The 12,096-nt window shown below is 34.0% G+C and overlaps 1 long non-coding RNA gene across 1 annotated transcript; it reads right to left on the reverse strand.

The window, feature by feature from the left end:
* Window positions 1-11,037: 11,037 nt before the first annotated feature.
* On the reverse strand, window positions 11,038-11,760 carry LOC131625964 (uncharacterized). Its single transcript, XR_009290994.1, has 2 exons — window positions 11,505-11,760; window positions 11,038-11,403 (listed from the first exon to the last, which is right to left on the reverse strand). It is a non-coding gene; the product is annotated as an uncharacterized LOC131625964 (long non-coding RNA).
* Window positions 11,761-12,096: the final 336 nt, after the last annotated feature.

Below are 12,096 nucleotides of genomic sequence, written 5' to 3' on the forward strand. Positions count from 1 at the left end.
GTAATATATTAGTGAGATTAAGCTAAAACGTTAAGAGAAATATCACAGTTGTGATTATAGCTTTTCAGAAGCATTTGTAATACTCTTAGATTTGATTACATTAAGTTGTAAGGAACTAGAGTGATAGTGTTGATCAGAATACTCTAGGAAGTCTTAGAGGTTATCTAAGCAGTTGTAACTAGAGTGATCGTGTTGATCAGGAAACTCTAGAAAGTCTTAGAGGGTATCTAAGCAGTTGTTCCTGGAGTGATCGGGTTGTGATCAGAATACTCTGGAAGACTTAGTTGCGGACTAAGTGGAAAACCATTGTAATCCGTGCGATTAGTGGATTAAATCCCCAGTTGAGGTAAATCACCCCGTGGGGATGGACTGGAGTAGTTTAGTTAACAACGAACTAGGATAAATATAACTGTGCAATTTATTTTTATCGTTCAAGTTTTTAAGACTACACTTATTCAAACCCCCCCTTTCTAAGTGTTTTTCTATCCTTCATTACATCTGTTTGATTTTTGTTTGAAAATCTTTTCATTATAAGCCCTGGGATGTGCCACTTATGGCGCTTAAAATGATAAAGATGTTTTTTTGTTTAACCAACCTTGTGGCAAAAACTTTCAATGAAGTCAGCCTTGTGACAAAAAGTTTTGATTAATCAGCCAGCCTTGTGGCAAAAGTTTCAATGAAGTCAGCATTGTGACAAAAACTCTGATTAATCAGCCAGTATGGTGGCAAAACGGTTTGATTGATTAGCCAGCCTTGTGGCAAAAAAATGAAGTTTGATTGATTGATTGTTTGTGATGATATAGAAGAGATACTCCTATCATAGAGATGAAAAATGTCTAATCTCCTAGGGTATTTGATTTGGATATTAGGGATGCTTATAAGAAGCCCGTGGGTCCTTGTACGAAGCCCAAAAGGAGGCTATCCGAGGGTCCTTGCATTGTAAGCCCAAGAGGAGGCTATGGGAGGGACAATCCAGGGTCCTTGCATTGTAAGCCCAAGAGGAGGCTATGGGAGGGACATGTCGTTTGTACAAAGCCCAAGAGGAGGCATGGTATAGTTGGTTTGAGCTCTTAGAGCGATTTCACCGGGAAACCATACTCTATGTCCTAACCTAAACTAGGGAGATTCTTTGCACGAAGCCCAATAGGAGGCTATGGGGAACCTAGTGTTGTACTAAGTTGAACAAGCATATATAACACAATCACAAATATGAACAAGTACGAACAAATATGAACAAGTACATGAACAAATATGAACAGTTACATATATATGACAAAGTGTGTGTATATAATGGAGTTTATGAAGGAAATATACCTGTAAGCATGATCCATTTGTATACACGGGGCTCGGGACTTATACTCGGGGAGAGGCCCACTTGAGTTTATTCAAAGCTATGCAAACAAATATTTACAAAAGGGTTTTGGGACTTATACCTACATGGAGGCCCATGGTATTTTTGGGAAGATTTAAGGAAAACCTTCATTTTTGATTTGTTGTTCGAAGGTTAAAAATAAATTGATCGAGGTATGTACAAAAAAGTGTATGTATAAAAAGGTGTATATACAATGAAATACCTAATTTCATGTAAAGGAATGGGACTTATACCTACATGGAGGCACAGGTTTTATTTTATAAAACATGGTTGATTGTTTTGTTAAAAGACGCGTCGTTTGAAAAACTGTTTGAAAGTTTTGGAAAAAGTTTTCGGTTTAAAGAAAAACTGTACAAACGAAAGGAAAGGGACTTATACTCTCTAATATTCGAGAGGCCCGTGTTTTAGAAAATCAATTGATCAATCCACAAAGATTTAATCAATAGTTTCTCTTGAAAAGAAAACCAAAAAGAAATGGTTTATCGTTTTGAAAAACGGTGATCGTTTGTTTTGAAATTTTAAAAGAAATCAAATTAATTAAGATAAACATAAAGATTATACTTAATTAACACCTAAATGATTAGGGTCTGATCACAAAATATTTACAAGTGATTAAGTTTGAAAAATCAAATGAAAAACAATATTTAAAGTATTTAAAAACACTTAAAAATATATCATTTTAAACCTAAATAAAAGTATATTAAATGAATATTTTTTGTGATTTTTTTTGGATATTCATAAAATATATATATTAAATAAAGAGTGTGCAAAAAATGAAGTGAAAATGAATTAATTTGATGGGTTGTGAAGAAAATAGAGAAAAATATTGATAAAAAATTAGGTTTTGTCTTCCAAAGGGCTTGAACCCACGCCCTTGTGTTTACCACTCAAAAACATTGCCAACTGGACCACGCGCGTGGTCTGTTTAACATTTGCAACGAATCAATTATATTTTTGAATCAAATTCTAACTTTAGTTTCAAAATCTAGCGCCAAGAACACAAACCCAATTCAAATTTGAAAATTCTGAAAACTGAGTTATTTGGATTGAGTGAATAGCCTATCTTGCTCGATTTTTCACCAGGAACATGATGGTACCATTTAATTTCATTTATTTTCACTCGAAGGCTATCAATTTTCTGATGAACACGAAGAACCCTAATTATGAATTTGAACATGAAATCGTGTATGATTGATGAATTATGAAATTGATTGAGGGCTATCGATCAGTGTTAGTGCAGAAACATGATGGCAACTCCATTTTTCATTTATGATGCATGTATGTATGAGTTTGAAGTTCATGAGGCTTATTTTCAAAAACGGAAAAACTGGAGATTGAATTCTTCAATAGAGGTGTTACAGATGTTACTTCTTGATCTGGACAGCTTCAATGGACCTTATGGAAGGTGTCTGGATGCTTGGGATGCATTGAATTCATCTGGATCATTCCATGGAACTCGATCTGCAGTAGGACCAAGTGTGAATCGAGCTTGATGATTCTGGAGTTTTTGATTGATGATGAGTGTTGGGATAGTTCATATGAGGTATATGGATGGTGTTAGAAGTGATAGTTTGGACAGAAATGATCTGGAATGGAAATTGGCATGATAAGGTTCTCTTTATGCATATATGGAAGTGAGGTAGTGATTCTGAGTTTTTGATGTTTTTGGAAGGTTTCAAAGGTTCAAACAACTTCCATATGGTATTTGGGAAGTGTTAGAAGCATCACTTTACTTAGAACTTCAAAGGTTTAGAGGTTGAGAATTTTACCTCTTTTGAAAACCATGAAACTTGCATTCTAAGAAAGGAAGAGAAAACCTATGTTTATGAGGTTTTGGTGTGATTTGAAGAGTGATTTGAACCTCTGTTTATAGGCCAAGGATTCTGAATGAAGAGCTTTGCAAGTTGATCAAAGATTGGTGATTTGGCATTTGGAGATAAAATGGAATCTTTACATTAAATGCAAATGGTTAAAAGTGACTAAACCATGGTTAAATCTCAAGCTTCTTATCCTCTTCCATTTTGATCTTCAAATCAGAAAATATCTTCAATTATTGCCTTGATGCATCATTACTTGCATTATTTGGCAAATTGGTTCATAACTTAGTGAAAATGGTTTGAAATTTCAAGTGAAAATGATCACTAAATGCATAATTCAAAACCATGGCTATGCTCCATATTTTTTCATGCTCTTGGACATTTTGGAAAGCTCATGTTACACACTTCAAAACCCTAGTTGAAAGTTTCTTCAAGACCTTTAAGGAAATGGGTGAAAAAGATCCATGAACTTTGAAGAAAATGAAGTTTTAAGTGAAATTTTCAAAAGATACCAACTATGAAGCTCCATATCTCTTAAATGGTTGATCTTTTGGAAAATCATTTTATGTGACAAAATTGTTCATTGGATCAAAATCTACAACTTTCATGTTGGAAGTTTTTTTTAGTTTGTAGGTGAAATTTTGAGTTATTCCCTTCCAAAGTTTGGAAAAAATCATTGAAAGACACTTAGAAAATTTTTTTAAGTATAAAAGTCAAACTTTGACTTTTTTATTCTTGATTGCTTTTCTTGACTTTCTTTGCTCAAATGACTTCATATATCATATATTGATGATTTAAAACTTCAAAAGTCATGGTTGACCAAAATTTCCCAAAAGTCAATGGTGATCTTGTACAGTTCACTTTTTTCAAACGAATCGCGTTTCTGGAGATTTCAAATGAACCAGGCTATCCTCACCAAATGAATGGTATGAATGGATCACATTGAGTTATTGGAACACCTTGAGCAAGGGTTTAAGTTGTGGCACCATGTTCTGATTAAAAGGTTAGTTGTTTAGTGAATTAGGTCAAAAACCCTAATTGTCGACCTGATGAAATTGATGATTGTGGATCTTGAATTGAGATGCAATTCCCATTGGATATTGTCATAGGGATTATTTGAATATGATTGGAACCTTTGATTGACTTCCTGGGGATTTTTAGGGTTTCCCAAATGTGATCCCTGATTTTTAGTCCCTGATGGTTCAAAACCCTAATATGATGATTTGAAATTTCACTGTTGATCAATCCTTGTGTAGGAGATGTTATGAGCCAATGGATTAGGTCAAAATGATGCACTTGGGGTCTTGAGGTCATGTCCCAAGTCATTAGGTCAAACTCTGAGCAAAAATCAGGAGTATGCTATCTTCAGTCAAAACCCTAATCTGATTGATTCATAACCCTTGAGCTTGTTGAAATGAATCTTTGAGGTCCAACTGTTGATTGTTGATGAAGATGATTTATTTGAAATGAAGGGGGAACAAAACCCTAATTGATTGTTACTTGTACTGATGAGTGATTTCTTGTTTAAATCCTGCTGAGTCACAAGTAACAAACACATGCTATGCAATTTGTTAGAGATGCAAATGATGCATATGATGTGATATGAGGTGGTATCTTAGGTTAAAATTGGGGTATGAAACATAGCAATGAATTCACAACCATGAATCTAACTTAAACAACAACATAATCAACTTAACCAACAACATAATCAACTTAATCCAACTTAGACAACAACATAATCAACTTAACATAACAATCATTCATCAACACAACAACTCAATATGCAACTCATTATGTGTTTCAAACAATGTAAATGCTTGTGGTACCATTCGGAGTAAATTCCCAACTTAAACATTTCCAGTTATTACGAGGCATAAGGCAAGGCCTTCAACTTAGAACGTGCCAATCCAGGCCAACATTAATGAGCATTAGCTCCTACTTAGAATATTTCCAATCCAGGCCAACTTTATGTTATGCTATGCTATGTGACACAATGTTGAACATCCACAAGTAAAACAACAACAACAACGACAACTTATACACACAACAACAACAACAACTTAAACATGCATAAATTGCATCAACTTAAATCAACACTGGTCATTTGACCTATAACTCAAACATGTCTGTATAATGGGACGATTCAACTTATTCAGCATTGGCCATAGGCCTACAAATTCATCAACGCATCAACAACAAGTTATAATAACAACAGCTTGTTAGCTAAAGATTCCGATAGTGGGATGTTTTACAAAGAAGTTGTGTACTTCGAAGAAGGATGGTTTTATAAGGCCATTTTAAAGATAAAGTATTTCCTAAGTATAAGCAAGACGAAAATTATAATATCCTTGAAAGCGAAATGACTTAGAATATTTCGAGACATTTCTGAGAAGTATGTGTTGGCAAAATGACGTTGTTTCACGTTTTAAAGTTTCGAGCGGGAACGTGTTGATTTTCAAAATATTAAAATTGATGGGAATGACACGTGGAAACATCAGACAATCAAAACGCATGCAAGGAGACAACGTGGCACTCTATTAGCATAAGACTGTTAGGGTCGAATTAGTATAAATAAGGATCTTAGTGGTAGGATTCAGGTGTGTTCATTTTGTACAAATTACTCAAAAAATCACTCAAGTACCAAGCGAAAGAGAAAGAGTCATTGAGAATGTACGTGTAACACCAACTGTAAACAAATTTAATTTCCGTCTCAGTTTTATACATTCACGTCATTTACATTTACTTGTCTTTTTTCTTCAAATCTTATCCATTATTTCGTGATTTATTTTGTCCTTTATCATTACAATCGAAATCTTTTAAAGTCTTTGTGTTATTACAATTTATGTTGCCTTTAAATCTGTTACACATTTGAAGTATACCTTTACAATATGAATTCAACCATAAAGACTATAAACTTTTAGACACATGTCCTAGGATCAATCTAGTCGGTCCTGCAAGTAACCATAATATATTAGATAATTTGGAAGACTAGCGGTTGTTTACCAGAAATCACTATAAACATAGCTTAACAATAACAACATATTCAAGTTCACAATACATCATCATCATATAAGTATCATCATATAATCATCCTCGTCATAACAACAACTATTCTCCATAAAGTGCATAATCATTTATTTCAAACATAATCATTTCCTACTATATAATAATATTCACTTCATGCTTATCCACACAATACAACCTATCAACTTTGACCACAGGGTCTAAAAAACCAACAACAAATTCAACATACTAACAACAAACATAATTACATGTTATCCACAATTCATCAATACATAACACACACAAACATGATTACATGTTATCAACAATTTATCACATAGCTTGCACAAACATAATTACATGTTATTGACAATTCATTCACAACATGATTAGATTCAATTTCATGAGAATCTAACATAAACCATAATATTTTCAATTCCACAACTAAACCCATTATTTCACTATCAATGGTTTACCCATAACAAGCACAATAATCTAATGTACATAGATTATCAATTGCACACAACTTATCACATTTATATCATCACATTCCAACATACCATCAAATACCCAAAATTTCACATAGAAGAATATGGATATCAAGTATAGAATCCACCCACTATAACATACTATCACACAACCCTTTATCATGAAAGACCCCCACCCTTACTTTGGTAAATTTGGACTCTTTCATCATAGCTCTAAGCTTTTCTCCAAAAGAAATCCTTCCTAACATCATTTGGAGACACACCTAAAAACCAGTTCGGAAATTGGATCATCAAACAAACTTAAAACCCTCAAAATGAAAATTGCTCCGGTGAGAACTTACCTTTACGAGTCAGTAGCGCCGTGTCCAAGTATCGGAACGATCCAACAGTTGAAATGAGAGATACGCCCGATTTTCCAAGGTGGTTTTCTGTTGAAACTTGCTATGAAAATTGAGGATTCCTCTATAATTTTTCTTCTTCCCTCAAGTGCTCTTCCCTTTGAGCTTTTATCTCTTCTATTTCTTCTTTCTCCCCCAAAATGAGTTATGATTCGCCAACCCTAATCTCTACTCTTACTATCTCTTATCTTAATGGGCTTAACCCATGATTCATCTATTATATTATATTCTACCACTTAGGCCTAAATCGTTAAAACCTCTCTAATTACTTAATTAAGCCAAATAACACAAACACACACATAATTAAATAATTATTATATCCCATAATAACTAAATAAATAAATAATTATTAATAACATCAAATAATATAATTACTAAAATAATAGCGAATAAAATCAGGCAATTATAACTCTCCCCCACTTAGAATATCTGCGTCCTCGAAAATATAATCGACACAACCATCTCAACGCCAAAACCACACTACTCTCTCCAGATTCGTATCCACACAAAGGTGTCCCACACCTTTGGCCATACAAAGCTTCTAAAGGAGCAATACCAATACGAGAATGAAAATTTTTATTATACGCGAACTCAATCAATGGTAAATAACTATCCCAAGCACCTCCTTTCTCCAAAACACAAGCTCTCAAAGGATCATCAAGCGACTGAGTTGTCCTCTCCGTTTGACCATCAGTTTGGGATGATAAGCAGAACTCAAACACAACTTGATAATCAAAGAACTTTGCGATCCTTTCCAAAATCGCGACATAAACCTCAGATCTCAATCAGAAACAATACTCCACGGAATACCATGCAAACAAACAATCTTCTCAATATACAACTTTGCAAGTCTCTCCTTCGGATAATCCATTCTTATTGGAATAAAGTGGGCAGATTTCGGCCATATATCCACAATGACCCAAGTTGCCTCACAATTACTCGATGTCCTCGGCAAACCCAAAACAAAATTCATAAAAATGCTACTCCACTTCCACTCAGGAATGGATAACGGTTGCATCAAACCAGTCGGCTTCTGATGTTCGATATTTGACTTCTGACAAGTCAAACATGAATAAACAAATTCCTCCATATCCTTCTTCATACCTTGCCACTAAAATAACCTTCTCAATTCTTGATACATCTTAGTAGCACCAGGATGAATGCTTAAACTACTACGATTCCCTTCATCCAAAATCCTCTTTTCAAATCTGAACATTATGAATACAAACTTGATCACGACATCTCATGACACCGTTCCCATCAATCCGAAAATCACTATCTTTTTCTTTGATTAATCAATGTCATCTTGTCAACCAAATTCAAATCTGATTTTTGACCTTCTCTAATCTCATCAAGAATACCACAAGTAGGCTTCCATATACTAAGCTTAACACACAAAGAAGTCGCTTTATAAACCAAACTCAAATCTCGAAATTGTTCCAACGATTCCAGTTCTCGAATCATCAACATAGACATATGCAATGGTTTCCTACTCAATGCATCGGCTACGACATTCGCTTTTCTCGGATGGTAATTCCAACTAAAATCATAATTTTTCAAGAATTCCAACTATCTTATTTGCCTCATATTCATCTCTTTCTGATCAAACGAATACTTCAAACTCTTGTAGTCACTATACACATCAAATCTCGATCCAAACAAGTAGTGCCTTCAAAGTTTCTAAACAAAAACAACGGCGGCCAACTCTAAATCTTGCGTCAGATAATTCCTCTCATGAATCTTAAGCTGCCTTGAAGCATAAGTTACCACTTGCCCTTTTGCATCAACACAAAGCCTCACAGAACCTTCCTTCTTCCATGGCGACACACTCAAACGAATAAACATCTTCTCAAGCACATCCTTAATTTGACTCTTCAACTCTGAAGCTGACATTCGATATGGAGCCATCGATACTGGACTAGTTCCAGGAACTAAATCTATCAAAAATTGAACTTCTACTTCAGACAGTAAATCACTCACATCTTCAAAAAACAATTATGCAAATGAGCAAACTATCGATAATTCCTCAACCGTTCTTTTCTCATGAACATCCAAAGTTTCCAACAACATAAAAAACATCGCACCATCTTGCCCAAACTCATTCACTTCCAATATTATCAAGCTGGCAAGATAAGTCTATCACATCCAATACGATCCCGTCTACTATCAACAAGAGATTAAGGGTGACCAGTTCCTCAATTTTTCAATAGATAGCCGACAACCATAATGGAGTATACACCATCATTACCAAACTATAATAACGTTCCTTTACGTTACCAAAAGTACCATACTTCAATAGCTCCCAAAATCATCCGAACGTGCCGACGCACACCTTCTGATAACATCATAACATAATTCCCTTACACTACCATCAATGCTTTTTATTCTTGAAATCATACTCGTCTCTTCGCATTTCTAACTCTGACTTGGACATTCCAACAACTTCCATAACTTTTCCAATCTCTTGCCAAGGATCCCTTGACAAGGTATATCACAATATGTTGCTTAATCGTTGTTCTTACGTCAACATCCTACACAACGGTTACTCAAACTGATAAGTTCACAATCCACCAATAACGCTGAACGTAGTAACTTTCTAAATTCTAAATTATAACAATTATTCTTTTTCCAAGACGCCCCGACTTGTAAACAACAAAAACCTCGAATCCATGCTACCTTCGGGTTCGAGAACCAACAACCTTCTACATTACTTGCACTGTGTCCTTCAGCCACTTCAATAAATGACAAATGGTGATAAAGGTTTTGAAGACCTAAAGTTTTAGTTCCAGTTTGATGGGAAAAAGCTAGTGGTAGCAGTTTAAAACCCATGATCTAGGGATTAGGTGTAATCATGAAGAATGATGGTAAAACTATTGGGAAGTGACTAAAAAATAAAGCAATAACCATGACCATGACGTCAGTGAAAAGAAATCTACAATGTCGAAAACCGATCAAAATAAAAAATGTCACATTTCTCTGTCGAAATAGTTTTCGATTGAAAATGACATTTTTCGGGGACAATTTGTTACCCTGAAATGTCTACCAAGACTTTAGGGCTATGATTCTAAATAAATGAGTTCCTAATGAACTCAATAAAAGTGAAAAGAGTCTTCAACGATTGGGTTGAGGTCTCCGTTCGGAGCGTAGCCCTATCGAATGGTAACAAGATGATTTATTTGATAACTTAGTCGAGTCTTCCTACTAGGAGCACTATGAGCGTATAATATTCAAAAGGACTTAGAAAATATTGTGTTGTCTCTGATTGCTCAAGGACTGGTCGATTGAAGCTTCTAAATGGATAAGGACAGACGGCTTTTCCAAGGACATGTGGAAACCTATCAGACGATGAATGCATGGATCAAAAACGTGGTAGTAGTAGCTTAGTCGATCGTTAGAAACAGTTATTTTAGGATCTATATCAACAACATTTGTTTTAAGTTTTTGGAGGTCAGCATTCGTTACATTGTAATAGAAACTCAAAGTATCCGCGCGAAAGGGAGAAAAGGTGTTTTCTGAAAAATGTACGTATGTGTTCCCGTTTATTAATTCTAAGTTATTTCTTTCTTTCTCAGTATGAAGTACTTTGTTTAAACTTTTACCTTGACCGCATTTCTTTTCCTTTTTTTTTTTGCATTTGAAGTCTTTCGACATTTCTTTTGCATAATTCATTAAAATAATACTCAAACAATAGAAAACTATATAAGTTGTTAACGCTTTGTCTCAGAATTCTCTAGTTGATCCTGCAAGTAACATTTAATAAAAAACTAGAGGTTGTTTACCTAATATCAGGAGAAACACCTAAAAGATTTTAGTTGAAGTTAAAGATTCTTAAAAAGTTTCTTATTAAAGCCCATTTCTACATTTTCTTTCTTTCAAATCCGTAGAAATATTATACGAAATTCCTAGAACGTAAATTAAAGACATGGATATAACTTTGAAGTTTTGTGAGAAGAGGACAATTTAAATATCACTATTTGCTGCCTTATTTTATTTTATTTTAATAGAATATTCTTAATATACAAAAGCATAACTACAATTTTATGACAACATAATAAATATATGGCTGCTCATGAAATAGTCTAGTATTGCACTAAATGCAATGTCATACGGAAATATAGTCTACGAGTGTACTCTCTCTTCTTCTATTGTTCGTACTTTGTTGGAGTCTCTATGGTGAGAGTATCCCTTATACTCTCTTTTAATATATATTAGATTTTTGTTTAGAGGAAAAACACATTTACATCTTTGATTGATACACTTCGCTACATATGGTCTTGTGCACAAATTTGGTGGACAATAAGAAGCTCTGAAACATCTGTTAATACCTGGAATGAAAAATGAGAATAAATTAATTTAAATAATATGTGGTTAAATGTTAATACTACAAAGTAACGAATGAAATTGTTAAGAATGAAAAAGGCATTACTTCCAATTGTCGATGGCACAAGAAATAAGAAAATATAGATAAACATTACATAAATAAACTTGACAAATTTAGTCATTTTTGCCATTTGCATTTAAGATATAGTTTTATTAGTATATATTGTTAAGGTTTCACCTCTCCTTACATCAATTAGATGGTTTCTGGCCTTTATATAACTGTGAAAAACTGTTTAAAATTATAATAATTATTAAATAAACTCTTCAGTATATCAATGTCTAGTGTTTGTCCTTTTAGCACACTTAATACTTATTTTAAACTTAAAAAAAACTAATCATTTATAATGAATATTTATATCTCTATCCTAAATTTCCATTAGTTTACAACCATTAGTGATATGAAAGGGTAACATATTAAATAATGTATGGAATTGCACGTTTTAACGTTTTATTTGCATATTTAATTAGATGAAGTATTTATTGTTAGTAGATGTGTATTATCTGAACAGTTGCATCATTAAAATAAAAATACTTTGGCTCAATTGGCAAATGAGCTTTCTCCAAAAAGGGACGGAACCGGCTAGTACTCAGGTTCGATCCCGACTGGAGTCCAAAACGCCCTAGAGCCACGGTGTCGT

This window comes from Vicia villosa, unplaced genomic scaffold, assembly GCF_029867415.1.
Source record: "Vicia villosa cultivar HV-30 ecotype Madison, WI unplaced genomic scaffold, Vvil1.0 ctg.000252F_1_1, whole genome shotgun sequence".
Classification (NCBI taxonomy): domain Eukaryota; kingdom Viridiplantae; phylum Streptophyta; class Magnoliopsida; order Fabales; family Fabaceae; genus Vicia; species Vicia villosa.